Source organism: Triticum urartu, chromosome 2 (assembly GCF_003073215.2).
Source record: "Triticum urartu cultivar G1812 chromosome 2, Tu2.1, whole genome shotgun sequence".
Lineage (NCBI taxonomy): Eukaryota > Viridiplantae > Streptophyta > Magnoliopsida > Poales > Poaceae > Triticum > Triticum urartu.
Genome location: NC_053023.1, coordinates 20,896,197 through 20,914,214, shown reverse-complemented (window position 1 = coordinate 20,914,214; position 18,018 = coordinate 20,896,197).

Genomic DNA, 18,018 nt, shown 5'->3' with positions numbered 1-18,018 from the left:
ACAGGTGTCTCCGAAGGTACTTGTTGGGTTGGCGTATTTCGATATTAGGATTTGTCACTCCGATTGTCGGAGAGGTATCTCTGGGCCCTCTTGGTAATGCACATCACTTAAGCCTTGCAAGCATTGCAACTAATGAGTTAGTTGCGGGATGATGTATTACGGAACGAGTAAAGAGACTTGCCGGTAAGGAGATTGAACTAGGTATTGAGATACCAACGATCAAATCTCGGGCAAGTAACATACCGATGACAAAGGGAACAACGTATGTTGTTATGCGGTCTGACCGATAAAGATCTTCGTAGAATTTGTGGGAGCCAATATGAGCATCCAGGTTCCGCTATTGGTTATTGACCGGAGACGTGTCTCGGTCATGTCTACATTGTTCTCGAACCCGTAGGGTCCGCACGCTTAAGGTTTCGATGACAGTTATATTATGAGTTTATGAGTTTTGATCTGCCGAAGGAGTTCGGAGTCCCGGATGAGATCGGGGACATGACGAGGAGTCTCGAAATGGCCGAGACGTAAAGATCGATATATTGGACGACTATATTCGGACATCGGAAAGGTTCCGAGTGATTCGGGTATTTTTCGGAATAACGGAGAGTTACGGGAATTCGCCGGGGAGTATATGGGCCTTATTGGGCCATACGGGAATAGAGGAGAGAGGCCAAAAGGAAGGAGGCGCGCGCCCCCCCTCTGGTCCGAATTGGACAAGGGGTGCAGCCCACTTTTCCTTATTCCTCTCCCCCTCTTTCCTTCTCTCCTAGTCCAACAAGGGAAGGAGGAGTCCTACTCCCGGTAGGAGTAGGACTCCCCCCTTGGCGCGCCCTCCTCCTAGGCCGGCCACCTCTCCCCTTGCTCCTTTATATACAGGGGCAGGGGGGCACCTCTAGACACACAAGTTGATCAAGTTGATCGTCACTTAGCCGTGTGCGGTGCCCCCCTCCACCATAGTCCAACTCGATAATATTTTAGCGGTGCTTAGGCGAAGCCCTGTGTCGGTAGAACATCAACATCGTCACCACGCCGTCGTGCTGACGAAACTCTCCCTCAACATTCGGCTGGATCGGAGTTCGAGGGACGTCATCGGGCTGAATGTGTGCTGAACTCGGAGGTGCCGTACGTTCGATACTTGATCGGTAGGATCGTGAAGACGTACGACTACATCAACCGCGTTGTGCTAACGCTTCCGCTTACGGTCTACGAGGGTACGTGTACAACACTCTCCCCTCTCGTTGCTATGCATCACCGTGATCTTGCGTGTGCGTAGGAATTTTTTTGAAATTTCTACGTTCCCCAACAGTGGCATCCGAGCCTGGTTTTATGCGTTGATGTTATATGCACGAGTAGAACACAAGTGAGTTGTGGGCGATATAAGTCATACTGCTTACCAGCATGTCATACTTTGGTTCGGCGGTATTGTTGGATGAAGCGGCCCGGACCGACATTACGCGTACGCTTACGCGAGACTGGTTCTACCGACGTGCTTTGCACACAGGTGGCTGGCGGGTGTCCGTTTCTCCAACTTTAGTTGAACCGATTGTGGCTATGCCCGGTCCTTGCGAAGGTTAAAACAACACCAACTTGACAAACTATCGTTGTGGTTTTGATGTGTAGGTAAGAACGGTTCTTGCTAAGCCCATAGCAGCCACGTAAAACTTGCAACAACAAAGTAGATGACGTCTAACTTGTTTTTGCAGGGCATGTTGTGATGTGATATGGTCAAGACATGATGGTAAATTTTATTGTATGAGATGATCATGTTTTTTAACCGAGTTATCGGCAACTGGCAGGAGCCATATGGTTGTCGCTTTATTGTATGCAATGCAATCGCACTGTAATGCTTTACTTTATCACTAAGCGGTAGCGATAGTCGTAGAAGCATAAGATTGGCAAAACGACAACGATGTTGATGGAGATCAAGGTGTCGCGCCGGTGACGATGGTGATCATGGAGGTGCTTCGGAGATGGAGATCACAAGCACAAGATGATGATGACCATATCATATCACTTATATTGATTGCATGTGATGTTTATCTTTTATGCATCTTATCTTGCTTTGATTGACGGTAGCATTATAAGATGATCCCTCACTGAATTTTCAAAGTATAAGTGTTCTCCCTGAGTATGCACCGTTGCGAAAGTTCTTCGTGCTGAGACACCACGTGATGATCAGGTGTGATAGGCTCTACGTTCAAATACAACGGGTGCAAAACAGTTGCACACGCGGAATACTCAGGTTAAACTTGACGAGCCTAGCATATAACAGATATGGCCTTGGAACACGGAGACCGAAAGGTCGAGCGTGAATCATATAGTAGATATGATCAACATAGTGATGTTCACCATTAAAACTACTCCATCTCATGTGATGATCGGACATGGTTTAGTTGATTTGGATCACATGATCACTTAGAGGAATAGAGGGATGTCTATCTAAGTGGGAGTTCTTAAGTAATATGATTAATTGAACTTTAATTTATCATGAACTTAGTCCTGGTAGTATTAGCATATCTATGTTGTAGATCAATTGCTCGCGATATTGCTCCCTGTTTAATTTTTTATATATTCCTAGAGAAAACTATGTTGAAAAATGTTAGTAGCAATGATGCGGATTGGATCCGTGATCTGAGGATTAACCTCATTGTTGCACAGAAGAATTATGTCCTTGATGCACCGCTAGGTGACAGACCTATTGCAGGAGCAGATGCAGACATTATGAACGTTTGGCTAGCTCAATATGATGACTACTTGATAGTTTAGTGCACCATGCTTAACGGCTTAGGATCGGGACTTCAAAGACGTTTTGAACGTCATGGACCATATGAGATGTTCTAGGAGTTGAAGTTAGATATTTCAAGCAAATACCCGGGTTGAGAGATATGAAGTCTCCAACAAGTTCTATAGCTAAAAGATGGAGGAGAATAGCTCAAGCAGTGAGCATATGCTCAGATTGTCTGGGTACTACAATCGCTTGAATCAAGTGAGAGTTAATCTGTAACACCCCGGATGTAACTTTCCCTATTTGTACTCCAACTCTTGCCGTTTCCGGCGTTAAGTTATTTTATTTTCTCGGGTTCGGGTCTTTGTCTCCGTGTGTTGTTATCGTTGTCATGCATCTCATATCATGTGATCATGTGCATTGCATTTGCATACGTGTTCATCTCATGCATTCGGCCATTTTCCCCGTTGTCCGTTTTGCATTCCGGCGCTTCGTTCTCCTCCGGTGGTCATTTCTAGCTTTCTTTCGTGTGTGGGGACTAAACATTTTCGGATTGGACCGAGACTTGCCAAGCGGCCTTGGTTTACTACCGGTAGACCGCCTGTCAAGTTTCGTACCATTTGGACTTCGTTTGATACTCCAACGGTTAACCGAGGGACCGAAAAGGCCTCGTGTGTGTTGTAGCCCAACACCCCTCCAATTTGGCCCAAAACCCACCAAACTATGCTCCATCATCTAGAGCGTTCGATCATGATCGCGTGGCCGAAAACCGCACCTCCTTTGGACTCTCCTAGCTCATATGCCTATAAATAGGTCCCCCTCGAAATATCCCGGATCCCCTCTCCCCGAAACCCTAATTCTCAGATCCGCGCCGGCCGGACACGTCCGCCCCGGCCGGACGCGTCCGCCGCCGCCCCCTCGCCCAATCGCCACCTGCCACGTGGGCGTGCGCCCACATCGCCACGCGGGCCCGCCGCAGCCCATCGCCGGCCCTCCCGAGGCCCGAGCCGGGCCGAGCCGCAGCGCCCCGCTCCTCAGTTCCCCGCCGCCGTCGTCCTCGGCGCCGGCGCGCACCGCCTCCGCCGCGCCATTGTCGGCCATCGCCGCCCGGCCGCGTCGCCTCGACCGCCGCCGCCGCCAAGACGCCGCCCCATCTCGCCGGCCGCCGCCCTCGCCGCGTAGCGCCGCCCCGCGCCCGCCCCGGTCTCCGGCGAGCCTCCCCGTGGTCCCGAGCTCCTCCTCCGGCAAGCACGTCGGCCGGATCCACCGTCTCCGGCGAGCTACAGTGTTCCCTGGCGATCCTCGAAGAACGTGCCCGGCCAAATCCAGATCTGGGATATTTGCGTCTCGGTTGACTTTTTGCCCTAACCCTAATCCATGTGCTCATGTTCGTAGCCCCGTAACTTTGCATCCATAGCTCCGATTAATGCATATAGCATATCAAATTGTTCATCTCAGAGAGTACAACATTTCATTCCATTGCATCATTTTCCTTAGAGTTCATCTTGATGCCCGAAATGCTGTTAGAAGAGGGCTACTTGAGTTAATTGTCAGATCTACTACTTCATCTTAGACTTTTGTCATTTTTGCCATGATTATTGTGTGCATGATATGCCCGTGAGTTCTACATGTGTTTTGTTAAGGGTTTTGTCATCTTTCTAGAGGTGCAACCCATGTATTTTTAGGATGTGTGTGGTGACTTGTGCAAGCTTGCAAAGTAAGGCACCCGGTAAATCTGTTTTCAGGGACTTAGTAGTTTCACTAAGTCCTGGAATTGTTTAGTTCATGATGCCATATGTTCATGTTGTTTCCTAGTGATCCGTGCCTCTTTTGAGGATGATCAGTAAAGGAGTTTTGTTAATATTGTAGTTCTCTATCCATATATGTCTTTGTTTGCATATATGGAGCACCCCAGCTTGAGTCAATCGAGCTCTACTTTTGCTTCGTTGCGAATCTGGGCAGATCGTCAACTTGTTTGCGATTTTGCCGATGTTATTGTAGTTGATCCGTGCATGCTATGCCATTGTTCTTGCCATGTCTAGCTTGAATTTTGTGCCTTCTTAAGGGATGTATGCTTGTCTTGCCATGAATTGCACCGTGGTGAGTGCATCGAGCTCGTAAATATGCCTTCGTGAGTTATGTTTCAGCATGTCCCAGTTTTCACTAAGTCTGAAAACTGATTATGTTTTTGCTATGTTCGTGTGCTTGTTAGTATATTTTTTGATCCCTTTTGGCTCAAGGTCACTAAGGGACTTTTGTTAAGCTTGTTGAGTAGCTCCATGCCATGTCTTTCTTTGTCATGTTAAGGTCCTGTAGCATGTTGTTTTGTTGCTCCGAAGAGGGCTATATGATCTGAAATTCCAGACAAGTGTTAATTTCACTAAGTCTGAGATCTGTTTTACCATTTGCGTTTTTGCCATGCTTGTTTGAACCTCCTAATGGATGAATTGGCCGTAGCTCAGTGCTAGACTTTTGTTAAGCATCTTGAATGCTTCCCTGCCATGTATTTTGATGCCATGTTTGAATGCTGTAGCATGTTCATCTCATTGCATTTAGATGCCTACTTGCTGTAAATCGCAGACCGGTGTCATATTTGAATCGCTTGCCATTTCCAAACCGTAACTCCGTTTTCGGTGATCTTTATATCGTTTTCAAGCGATTTCATCTCATCTTTCCAGTGGCACACTTGGTTTTCCAAGTTGAGGCCAGGTTCATGCATTCGCTGTCATATCTTGCATTTTGCATCCCGCATCGCATCCCGCATAGTATATCATCATTGCATCATATTGCTTGATCCTTGCACGTGGTTGATTGTATCCTTGTTGCTTATTTGTCTTGTTTGGGTAGAGCCGGGAGACGAGTTCGCTAACGAGGAGCCCGTTGAGTTTGCTTTCGAGGATCCAGTCAACTCTGACAACTGTGCAGGCAAGATGATCATACCCTCGAAATCACTACTATCTTTGCTATGCTAGTTTGCTCGCTCTTTTGCTATGCCATTGCTACGATGCCTACCACTTGCTTTCAAGCCTCCCAAATTGCCATGTCAAACCTCTAACCCACCATGTCCTAGCAAACTGTTGATTGGCTATGTTACCGTTTTGCTCAGCCCCTCTTATAGCGTTGCTAGTTGCAGGTGAAGATTGGAGGCCGTTCCTTGTTGGAAAATTTATTTACTTGTTGGGATATCATTATATTATCTTGTTATCTTAATGCATCTATATACTTGATAAAGGGTGGAAGGCTTGGCCTCTCGCCTAGTGTTTTGTTCCACTCTTCCCGCCCTAGTTTCCGTCATATCGGTGTTATGTTCCCGGATTTTGCGTTCCTTACGCGATTGGGTTATAATGGGAACCCCTTGATAGTTCGCCTTGATTAAAGCTTTTCCAGCAATGCCCAACCTTGGTCTTACCATTTGCCACCTAGCCTCTTTTTCCCTCGGGTTTCCGGAGCCCGCGGGTCATCTTATTTTAAACCCCCCCGGGCCAGTGCTCCTCTGAGTGTTGGTCCAAACTAGAGTCCTGTGCAGCGCCCCCTCGGGGAAACTCGAGGTTTGGTTTTAGTTGTATGGAGCGCTCATCTGAGTGTGCCCTGAGAAAGAGATATGTGCAGCTCCTATCGGGATTTGTCGGCACATTCGGGCGGTGTTGCTGGTCTTGTTTTAACCTGTCGAAGTGTCTTGAATTACCGAGATACCGAGTCTGATCGGAACGTCTTGGGAGGAGGTTCATTCCTTCGTTGACCGTGAGAGCTTGTCATGGGCTAAGTTGGGACTCCCCTGCAGGGATTGAACTTTCGAAAGCCGTGCCCGTGGTTATGGGCAGATGGGAATTTGTTAATGTCCGGTTGTAGATAACTTGAACCTTAACTTAATTAAAATGAATCAACTGAGTGTGTTACCGTGATGGCCTCTTCTCGGCGGAGTCCGGGAAGTGGACACGGTGTTGGAGTAATGTTTGCGCAGATTGCTCTCTAGTTTCTCGCTCGTGCTTTGCCTCCTCTTCTCGCTCTCTTTTGCGAATAAGTTAGCCACCATACTTGCTAGTCGCTTGCTGCAGCTCCATATATTTACCTTGCCATACCTATAAGCTTAAATAGTCTTGATCGCGAGGGTGCGAGATTGCTGAGTCCCTGTGGCTCACAGATTACTATTACACCAGATGCAGGGCCTGATGATTCCGCTCCAGGAGACGCGTATGAGCTCAAGTGGGAGTTCGACAAAGACTCTCAACGTTACTATGTTTCCTTTCCCGATGATCAGTAGTGGTGCCCAGTTGGGGGTGATTGGGACCGTGTCGCATGTTGGGTTCTCTTTTATTTTGGCGCCGTAGTCGGGCCATGAGTGTTGGGTTGATGTAATGTTATTTATGTACTTGATTGACGTGGCGAGTGTAAGCCAACTATGTTATCTCCCCTTTATGATTTATATTACATGGGATGTTGTGAAGACTGCCTAACTTGCGACATATGCCTTCAATGCGATTATGTCTCTAAGTCATGCCTCGACACGTGGGAGCTATAGTCGCATCGAGGGTGTTACATAATCTTACAGATAAGATAGTGATTGACAGAGTTCTCTAGTCACCATCACCAAGTTACTAGAACTTCGTGATGAACTATAGTGTGCAAGGGATGACGAAAACGATTCCCGAGCTCTTCGTGATGTTGAAATCGACGAAGGTAGAAATCAAGAAAGAGTATCAAGTGTTGATGATTGACAAGAACACTAGTTTCAAGAAAAGGGCAAAGGGAAAGAAAGGGAACTTCAAGTAGAATGACAAGCAAGTTGTCACTCCCGTGAAGAAGCCCAAAGCTGGACCAAAGCCTGAAACTGAGTGCTTCTACTGCAAAGGAAATGATCACTGGAAGCGGAAATTCCCTGAATATTTGGTGGATAAGAAATATGGCAAAGTGAACAAAGGGTATATTTGATATATAGGTTATTGATGTGTGCCTTACTAGTGTTTATAGTAGCCCCTGAGTATTTGATACTTGTTCGGTTGCTAAAATTAGCAACTCGAAACAGGAGTTACAGAATGAACAGAGACTAGTTAAGGGTGAAGTGACGATGTGTGTTGGAATTGGTCCCAAGATTGATATGATCATCATCGCACACTCCCTATACTTTCAGGATTAGTGTTATTTGGTGTTTACGTTGAGCATAAATATGATTTGATCATGTTTATTGCAATATGGTTATTCATTTAAGTTAGAGAAATTGTTGTTCTGTTTACATGAATAGAACCTTCGATGTTCATACACACCAACAAAAATGGTTTGTTGGATCTCGATCGTAGTGATACACATATTCATAATATTGAAGCCAAAAAGATGCAAAGTTAATGATGATAGTGCAACTTATTTGTGGCACTGCCGTTTAGGTCATATTGGTGTAAAGCGCATGAAGAAAATCCATGCTGATGGGCTTTTGGAATCACTTGATTATGAATCAGTTGATAGTTGCGAACCATCCCTCATGGGCAAGATGACTAAGACTCCGTTCTCCGGAACAATGGAGCGAGCAACTGACTTATTGGAAATAATACATACTGATGTATGCGGTCCGATGAGTGTTAGGGCTCACGACAAGTATCGTTATTTTCTGACCTTCACAGATGACTTGAGCAGATATGAGTATATCTAATTAATGAAACACAAGTCTGAAACATTTGAAAAGTTTAAAGAATTTCAGAGTGAAGTGGAGAATCATCGTAACAAAAATAAAAGTTTCTACGATATGATCGCAGAAGAAAAATATTTGAGTTGCGAGTTTGGCCTTCAGTTAAAACAACGTGAAATAGTTTCACTACTCACGCCACCTGGAACACCACAGTGTAATGGTGTGTCCGAACGTCATAACCGTACTTTATTAGATATCGTGCGATCTATGATGTCTCTTACTAATTTACCACTATCGTTTTGGGGTTATGCATTAGAGACAGCTGCATTCACATTAAATAGGGTACCATCTAAATCCGTTGAGACGACACAGTATGAACTATGGTTTGGCAAGAAACAAAAGTTTTCATTTCTTAAAGTTTGGAGTTGCGATGCTTATGTGAAAAAGTTTTCATCTTGATAAGCTCAAACCCAAGTCGGAGAAGTGCGTCTTCATAGGATACCCAAAGGAGACAGTTGGGTACACCTTCTATCACAGATCCGAAGGCAAGACTTTTGTTGCTAAATTCGGAGTCTTTCTAGAGAAGGAGTTTCTCTCGAAAGAAGTGAGTGGGAGGAAAGTAGAACTTGATGAGATAACTGTACCTGCTCCCTTATTGGAAAGTAGTTCATCACAGAAATCTGTTCCTGTGACTACTACACCAATTAGTGAGGCAGCTAATGATGATGATCATGTAACTTCAGATCAAGTTACTACCGAACCTCGTAGGTAAACTAGAGTGAGATCCGCACCAGAGTGGTACGGTAATACTGTTTTGGAGGTCATGTTACTTGACCATGACGAACCTACGAACTATGAGGAAGCGATGATGAGCCCAGATTCCGCGAAATGGCTTGAGGCCATGAAATCTGAGATGAGATCCATGTATAAGAACAAAGTATGGATTTTGATTGATTTGCCCAAAGATCGGCGAGCCATTAACATTAAATGGATCTTCAAGAGGAAGACGGACGCTGATAGTAGTGTTACTATCTACAAAGCTAGAATTGTCGCAAAAAGGTTTTCGACAAGTTCAAGGTGTTGACCACGATGAGAATTTCTCACTCGTATCTATGCTTAAGTCTGTCCGAATCATGTTAGCTATTGCCGCATTTTATGAAATCTGGCAAATGGATAAACAAAACTGCATTCCTTAATTGGGTTTATTAAAGAAGAGTTGTATATGATGCAAACATAAGGTTTTGTCGATCCTAAAGGTACAAACAAAATATGCAAGCTCCAGCGATCAATCTATAGACTGGTGCAAGCATCTCGGAGTTGGAATATACGCTTTGATAAGTTGATCAAAGCATATAGTTTTATACAGACTTGCAGTGAAGCCTGTATTTACAAGAAAGTGAGTGGGAGCACTACAGCATTTCTGATAAGTATATGTATGACATATTGTTGATCGGAGATGATGTAGAATTATTCTGCAAAGCATAAAGGAATGTTTGAAAGGAGTTTTTTCAAAGAAAGACCTTGGTGAAGCTGCTTACATATTGAGCATCAAGATCTATAGAGATAGATCAAGACGCTTGATAAGTTTTTCAATGAGTACATACCTTGACAAGATTTTGAAGCAGTTCAAAATGGAACAGTCAAAGAAGGAGTTCTTGCCTGTGTTACAAGGTGTGAAGTTGAGTAAGACTCAAAACCCGACCACGGCAGAAGATAGAGAGAGAATGAAAGTCATTCCCTATGCCTCAGCCATAGGTTCTAGAAAGTATGCCATGCTGTGTACCAGACCTATTGTATACCCTGCCCTGAGTTTGGCAAAGGAGTACAATAGTGATCTAGGAGTAGATCACTGGACATTGGTCAAAATTATCCTTAGTGGAATAAGGATATGTTTCTCGATTATGGAAGTGACAAAAGGTTCGTCGTAAAGGGTTACGTTGATGCAAATTTTGACACTGATCCAGATGACTCTAAATCTCAATCTGGATACATGTTGAAAGTGGGAGCAATTAGCTAGAGTAGCTCCGTGCAGAGCATTGTTGACATAGAAATTTGCAAAATACGTACGGATCTGAATATGGCAGACCCATTGACTAAACTTTTCTCACAAGCAAAACATGATCACACCTTAGTACTCTTTGGGTGTTAATCACATAGCGATGTGAACTAGATTATTGACTCTAGTAAACCCTTTGGGTGTTGGTCACATGTCGATGTGAACTATGGGTGTTAATCACATGGTGATGTGAACTATTGGTATTAAATCACATGGTGATGTTAACTAGATTATTGACTCTAGTGCAAGTGGGAGACTGAAGGAAATATGCCCTAGAGACAATGATGAAGTTATTATTTATTTCCTTATATCATGATAAATGTTTATTATTCATGCTAGAATTGTATTAACCAGAAACATAATACATGTGTGAATACATAGACAAACAGAGTGTCACTAGTATGCCTCTACTTGACTACCTCGTTGATAAAAAATGGTTATGTTTCCTAACCATAGACATGAGTGGTCATTTGATTAACGGGATCACATCATTAGGAGAATGATGTGATTGACTTGACCCATTCCGTTAGCATAGCACTTGATCGTTTAGTTTGTTGCTATTGCTTTCTTCATAACTTATACATGTTCCTATGACTATGAGATTATGCAACTCCCGTTTACCGGAGGAACACTTTGTGTGCTACCAAACGTCACAACGTAACTGGGTGATTATAAAGGTGCTCTACAGGTGTCTCCGAAGGTACTTGTTGGGTTGGCGTATTTCGAGATTAGGATTTGTCACTCCGACTGTCGGAGAGGTATCTCTAGGCCCTCTCGGTAATGCACATCACTTAAGCCTTGCAAGCATCGCAGCTAATGAGTTAGTTGCGGGATGATGTATTACAGAACGAGTAAAGAGACTTGCCGGTAAGGAGATTGAACTAGGTATTGAGATACCGACGATCAAATCTCGGGCAAATAACATACCGATGACAAAGGGAACAACGTATGTTGTTATGTGGTCTGACCGATAAAGATCTTCGTAGAATATGTGGAAGCCAATATGAGCATCCAGGTTCCGCTATTGGTTATTGACCGGAGACGTGTCTCGGTCATGTCTACATTGTTCTCGAACCCGTAGGGTCCGCACGCTTAAGGTTTCGATAACAGTTATATTATGAGTTTATGAGTTTTGATGTACCGAAGGAGTTCGGATTCCTGGATGAGATCGGGGACATGACGAGGAGTCTCAAAATGGTCGAGACGTAAAGATTGATATATTGGACGACTATATTCGGACATCGGAAAGGTTCCGAGTGATTCAGGTATTTTTCGGAGTACCAGAGAGTTACGCGAATTCGTCGAGGAGTATATGGGCCTTATTGGGCCATACGGGAATAGAGGAGAGAGGCCAAAAGGAAGGAGGCGCGCGCCCCCTCTGGTCCGAATTGGACAAGGGGTGCAGCCCACTTTTCCTTGTTCCTCTCCCCCTCTTTTCTTCTCTCCTACTCCAACAAGGGAAGGAGGAGTCCTACTCCGGTGGGAGTAGGAATCCCCCCATGGCGCGCCCTCCTCCTAGGTCGGCCACCTCTCCCCTTGCTCCTTTATATACAGGGGCAGGGGGGCACCTCTAGACACACAAGTTGATCAAGTTGATCGTCTCTTAGCCGTGTGCGGTGCCCCCCTCCACCATAGTCCAACTCGATAATACTGTAGCGGTGCTTAGGCGAAGCCCTGCGTCGGTAGAACATCAACATCGTCACCATGCCGTCGTGCTGACGAAACTCTCCCTCAACACTCGGCTGGATCGAAGTTCGAGGGACGTCACCGGGCTGAACGTGTGCTGAACTCGGAGGTGCCGTACGTTCGGTACTTGATCGGTCGGATCGTGAAGACGTACGACTACATCATCCGCGTTGTGCTAACGCTTCCGCTTACGGTCTACGAGGGTACGTGGACAACACTCTCCCCTCTCGTTGCTATGCATCACCATGATCTTGCGTGTGCGTAGGAATATTTTTAAAATTTCTACGTTCCCCAACAGCCACGTGTCTCCAACATTGTTGCCCTGCCTCCCTCCACCACATGCATCGACCATGGAATACCAGGTAACCGGGGTCACGCAGCGTGTCGGCCATCTTTAGATCTAGGGAGCTCCGGGCGCCTTCGCACCATGCTAACTCATCACCGACGCCTCCTCGCCACTCATTGTGACACTGCTGCCGCATCCGCGCACATCGCCACCGTAAAAGACCAGAGCTCGGTGTGCTGCACGATGGTGCTTTTGCATGGACGATGTGATCGTTAGTGTCATACACAAATTGGATGCACACCGTAATCTTGATAGAGATGCTCTAAAACATTTTTCACAAAGCCTTGTGTCACTTAAGAATCATCAGAAAGCTAGTCCAAACATCTTTCCCCTAGGGACCCTAAGATTTTGGCCCAGCCCATATAGCCGTGAAGAAAAAAAATAAGTAAGAAAAAAGGGGTGCTCTTATTTGGCGACCTGCGTGCCAGGGAACAGGTGCATGCGCACCACCCCTCCCCTCCCCAGTGTGCCTTCTGGGCCGGCCCATGTGGGGCGCGAGGTGCCCCCTTTTTTCTTGAGATTTAAATAAATAAATAAAAATGCGATCATAGACTAAAAACAATGTTCACCAAATTCAAGAACAATTCTTGAATTCAATTTTTTTTCACGATTTCAAAAGAATGAACATTTTTATATTTTGATAAAAAACTTTTTATGGGCTATTTTTAAATAATGATGAATTTTTTTCGTATTTGATGAAATGTTTTTGAATTCAATGAACATGTCTTGAACTTGATGAACAAAATATGCATTCGGGATTTTTTTTGAAAAATAGATGAATAAATTTTGAATTCAGAGACTAAATTAGAATTTTACAAATTTTTTTTGAAATCGATGAGCAAATATCGAATTTTATGAAAATTATTTTAATTCAGTGAACAAATTTCTAAATTTGATGAACATTTTTGAAAGCCAATAAAGGAAAAAACGAAATCAATGAACATATTTTAAATTCAATGAACAAGAAAAATATTCTTGATTGGAAAGTTTCACAAAAGAAAGTGAAAAAGTAAATAAGAAAAATAGAAAATAAAAAGGAAAAATAAAAAACGAAAAATAAATAAAAAGAAAGATAAAACAAAAGGAAAAAATGAAAATGGGCCGGCCCATACGAACGCCTAGGGGGCGAGGGGTTGGCGCACCAGCTCTCTCGTGGGAGACCGGCGCGTTGTATTGGATGGAAAACCCTATTTGACGCATTTTGTGTCAAATTTTCTGGGTGCCGGTTATTCAATCGAACCGATCAACCAACACAGTCCGGCCCATCTGCAGCAATAGGCGCGTTCAATAGATCCCGGTTTTCGGATGGAAGGTTACAGCAGGTGTTTTCGGTTTTGGGAACAATCAAGAAATGTTCACCGAACCGTTTTTCTGTTGAACGCACCCATGGTTCAATAGATCCCGTTTTCGGTTTTGGGGTGGAAGGTTTTTCAGTTCCTGAACCATATTTCTAATTTTTCGTCTTTCTTTTTATATTTTTTTTCTGTTTTTATCTTTCGCCCTCTTTTTAGTTTTATCTTTACTTCTTTTTTTCCTTTTTCTTTTTCAACCATTGTTCACAATTTTTAAAATGTTCCCATGTTCTGCATTTTATTCATTTGAAAAATGTTCCTGTTTGAAATTTTGTTCAGAAATTTAAAAAAGTTCAGAATTTCAAGTGTTGTTCGCTTCTTTTTCAAAAAATAGATAATTCATTTTAATTTATAATTTAATATTCAAAAATGTCCTACTTTGAATTTTGTGCACAAATTCAAGTATTGTTCGTATTTTATTTTTTGTTCACAAATTCAGAAAATGTTCTGGCACTTATAAGAAATGTTCTACTTTCAAATTTTTATTCTCTAATTCAAAAACAGTTCATAATTTGAGATAATGTTTTGTTCGCAATTTCAGATAATGTGCACGTTTTTATATTTTGTTCGCAATTTCAGATAATGTTTCCGCTTCCCAAATTCCTTCGCATGTTTATATTTATTTGGAATTTAAAAAAAATTCCAGCTTCCAATTTATTTCTTCATGTTTTCAGATTTGGTTCGTAAATTCAAAAAATGTTTGAGGAATTTGAAAAAATGTTTATATCTTTTATTTTTCTTCACAAATTCATAAAGAATTCGTGAATTTCAAATAATGTGTCCGCTTTCCAAATTTGTTTGCATCATCAAAATGTTCATGCTTTTCAAAATTTGACCCCGAATTCAAAAAAATCTTCTGGGGAATTCAGAAACTGTTTCCATCTTGAATTTTATTTTTGTAATTTCAAAAAATGTTCACGCTTTCAAGTTTTAGTTCCTGTTTTTGGAAAACTATTTCCATTTTCATGAAATTCTTTGTAATTCCGAAAAAATGTATTCATTTTTATTTTGTTCATTTTTTGAAAAATGTTTGCGATTACCAAAAATAGCTTGAGTTTTATATTTTTGCTATGAAATATGAAAATTTTTGCGTTTAAAAAAATATTTTTTTTTTCAAAAGAAAACACGTTTAAAATTTCATAAATGTTTTAATTCTGTTTCAGCTTATGTTCATTTAAAGCGGACAGCCATGTTATGTACGAAATCCAAGGAATTTTGGTGGCTATTCACATTGCTCACTTGCAAGAGGTCCTCGGCTTGACCCCTCACACTGATTTTTTTGTCAACTGTCCTTTAAGTTTTGCCGATACTGTATATTTATTAAAGCATGGCGCTGAAATTTTAACACGAGAAGTTGTTAGTCGCAGCGGTTAGCACACCGCGGCTACCACTATGAAGTTGCAGATGGGCCGGCCCAGGTTAACCGCCCGCCCCTGTGCGAAACGCCGGCACTTTGCCGCAACGAGCGACATATAGAAGGTCCTGTATAGGATCCCTCGAGAAAAGTCCTGCCCAATTTACTACGGGCCCACCCTAACGAATTTCGCTGGGTCCGCAAAGTTGCACCTTCTCTAATTGTCGTAGGGAGATCCGAGCCGCATAGACCATGGCAGAGACCACCCTAAGCGTCGGGACCCAGGCACCCATGTGGCATCACAGGATCAGAAATGTACAAGCGTTTCATTAGCTTGCTTTCTCCGCCGCCGTTGCAGGCGCAAGGGAATTTTTGGTCCCCTCGTCTCTGGCTGCCATCTTGGTGCTGAGAGGTGGGGACCTTGCATCTTTAAAAGTTCTACGTTTTTCTATATCATCGAGTGATCATCGTATTTTTGTGAGAATAATACCCTTTTTCTGGTGGTGTCATGAGATCAGAGAGTTTCAGCAGGTGTTTTCGGTTCTGGGAACAATCAAGAAATGTTCACTGAACCGTTTTTCTGTTGAATGCACCCATCGTTCAATAGATCCCGGTTTTCGGTTTTGGTGTGGAAGGTCTTTCAGTTCCTGAACCATTTTTCTAACTTTTCGTCTTTATTTTTATATTTTTTTCTGTTTTTTTTCTTTCACCCTCTTTTTAGCTTTCTCTTTACTTCTTTTTTTCTTTTTCTTTTTCAATTATTGTTCACAATTTTTAAAATGTTCCCATTTTCTGTATTTTATTCATTTAGAGAAATGTTCCTATTTGAAATTTTGTTCAGAAATTCAAAAAAGTTCAGAATTTCAAGTGCTGTTCGCTTCTTTTATAAAAAAATAGATAATTCATTTAAATTTAGAATTTAATATTATAAAATGCTCCTACTTTGAATTTTGTGCATAAATTCAAGTATTGTTCGTATTTTATGTTTTGTTCACAAATTCAGAAAATGTTCTGGTACTTATAATAAATGTTCTACTTTCAAATTTTTATTCTCAAATTCAAAAACAGTTCATAATTTGAAATTTTGTTTGTAATTTCAAAACAGTGCGCATTTTTATGTTTTATTCGCAAATTCAGATAATGTTTCCGCTTCCCAAATTCCTTCGCACGTTTATATTTATTTGGTATTTCAAAAAAAAATCGAGCTTCCAATTGATTTCTTCATGTATACAGATTTGGTTCGCGAATTCAAAAAATGTTTATATATTTTAATTTTTTTTCACAAATTCATAAAGAATTCGTGAATTTCAAATAATGTGTCCGCTTTCCAAATTTGTTTGCATCATCAAAATGTTCATGCTTTTCAAAATTTGACCCCGAATTCAAAAAAATCTTCTGGGGAATTCAGAAACTGTTTCCATCTTGAATTTTATTTTTGTAACTTCAAAAAATGTTCACGGTTTCAATTTCTTGTTCCTGTTTTGTAAAACTATTTCCATTTTCATGAAATTCTTTGTAATTCCGAAAAATGTTGTCATTTTCATTTTGTTCATTTTTTGAAACATGTTTGTGATTACCAAAAATGGTTTGAGTTTTATATTTTTGCTATGAAATATGAAAATTTTTGCTTTTCAAAAAATATTAATTTTTTCAAAAATAAAAACACCTTTAAAATTTCAAAAATGTTTTAATTCTCTTTCAGCTTATGTTCATTTAAAGCGGACAGCCATCTTATGTACGAAATCCAAGGAATTTTGGTGGCTATTGACATCGCTCACTTGCAAGAGGTCCTCGGTTTGACCCCTCACACTGATTTTTTTGTCAACTGTCGTTTAAGTTTTGCCGATACTGTATATTTATTAAAGCATGGCGCTGAAATTTTAACACGAGAAGTTGTTAGTCGCAGTGGCTAGCACACCGCGGCTACCACTATGAAGTCGCAGATGGGCCAGCCCAGGTTAACCGCCCCTGTGCAAAATGCCGGCACTTTGCCGCAACGAGCGACATATAGAAGGTCCTGTATATGATCCCCCAAGAAAAGTTGTGCCCAATTTAGTACGGGCCCACCCTAACGATTTTGGCTGGGTCCGCAAAGCTGCTCCTTCTCTAATTGTCGTAGCGAGATCCGAGCTGCATAGACCATGGCAGAGGCCGCCCTAAGCGTCGGGACCCAGGCACCCAGGCGGCATCACAGGATCAGAAACGTACAAGCGTTTCATTAGCTTGCTGCCGCCGCTGCCGTTGCAGGCGCAAGGGAATTTTTGGTCCCCTCACCTCCGGCTGCCATCTTGGCGCTGAGAGGTGGGGGACCTTGCATCTTTAAAAGTTCTACATTTTTCTACATCGTCGAGTGATCATCGTATTTTATGAGAATAAATTTACTTGTTTTTTTGGCAGTGTCATGAGATCAGAGGGTTTTCTGTCCTCGCAGATCCAAATCGGATCCGATGAGTTTATGGTGTGGTGTCAAACTTTCTTTATTGGTTTGATTCTTTGTGAAGTTGAAATACGATGGTGGAGTTTGTTGGATTATGGATGGGCTTAGGTCCATATAAGACAATAATCCCTGGTTAATCTTTAAGGCCCATTATTGTGTACGACAAGTGGTGGGAAGTGTGAGAAGTTTAGTACTATACTGGTACAGGAAGAAGAGTGATACCTCTTTATAAGGGCTGCTCCACCACTTGCTATTGTGAGCTTGGGAATAGGACCTGTATACGCGCGCTCCTCCTCCTCCGCCGCCCGCCTCATCACGACGCGCGCGCCGCGGGTTGCGGGAATGAGCCGAGACGAAGCTTATTTTTGCCGGCCAAAAATGGTTAATTAATCTCAAATTAATTAATGAGTCGCCTATGGAAGTGCCACTATCCGAGACATTGGACCGT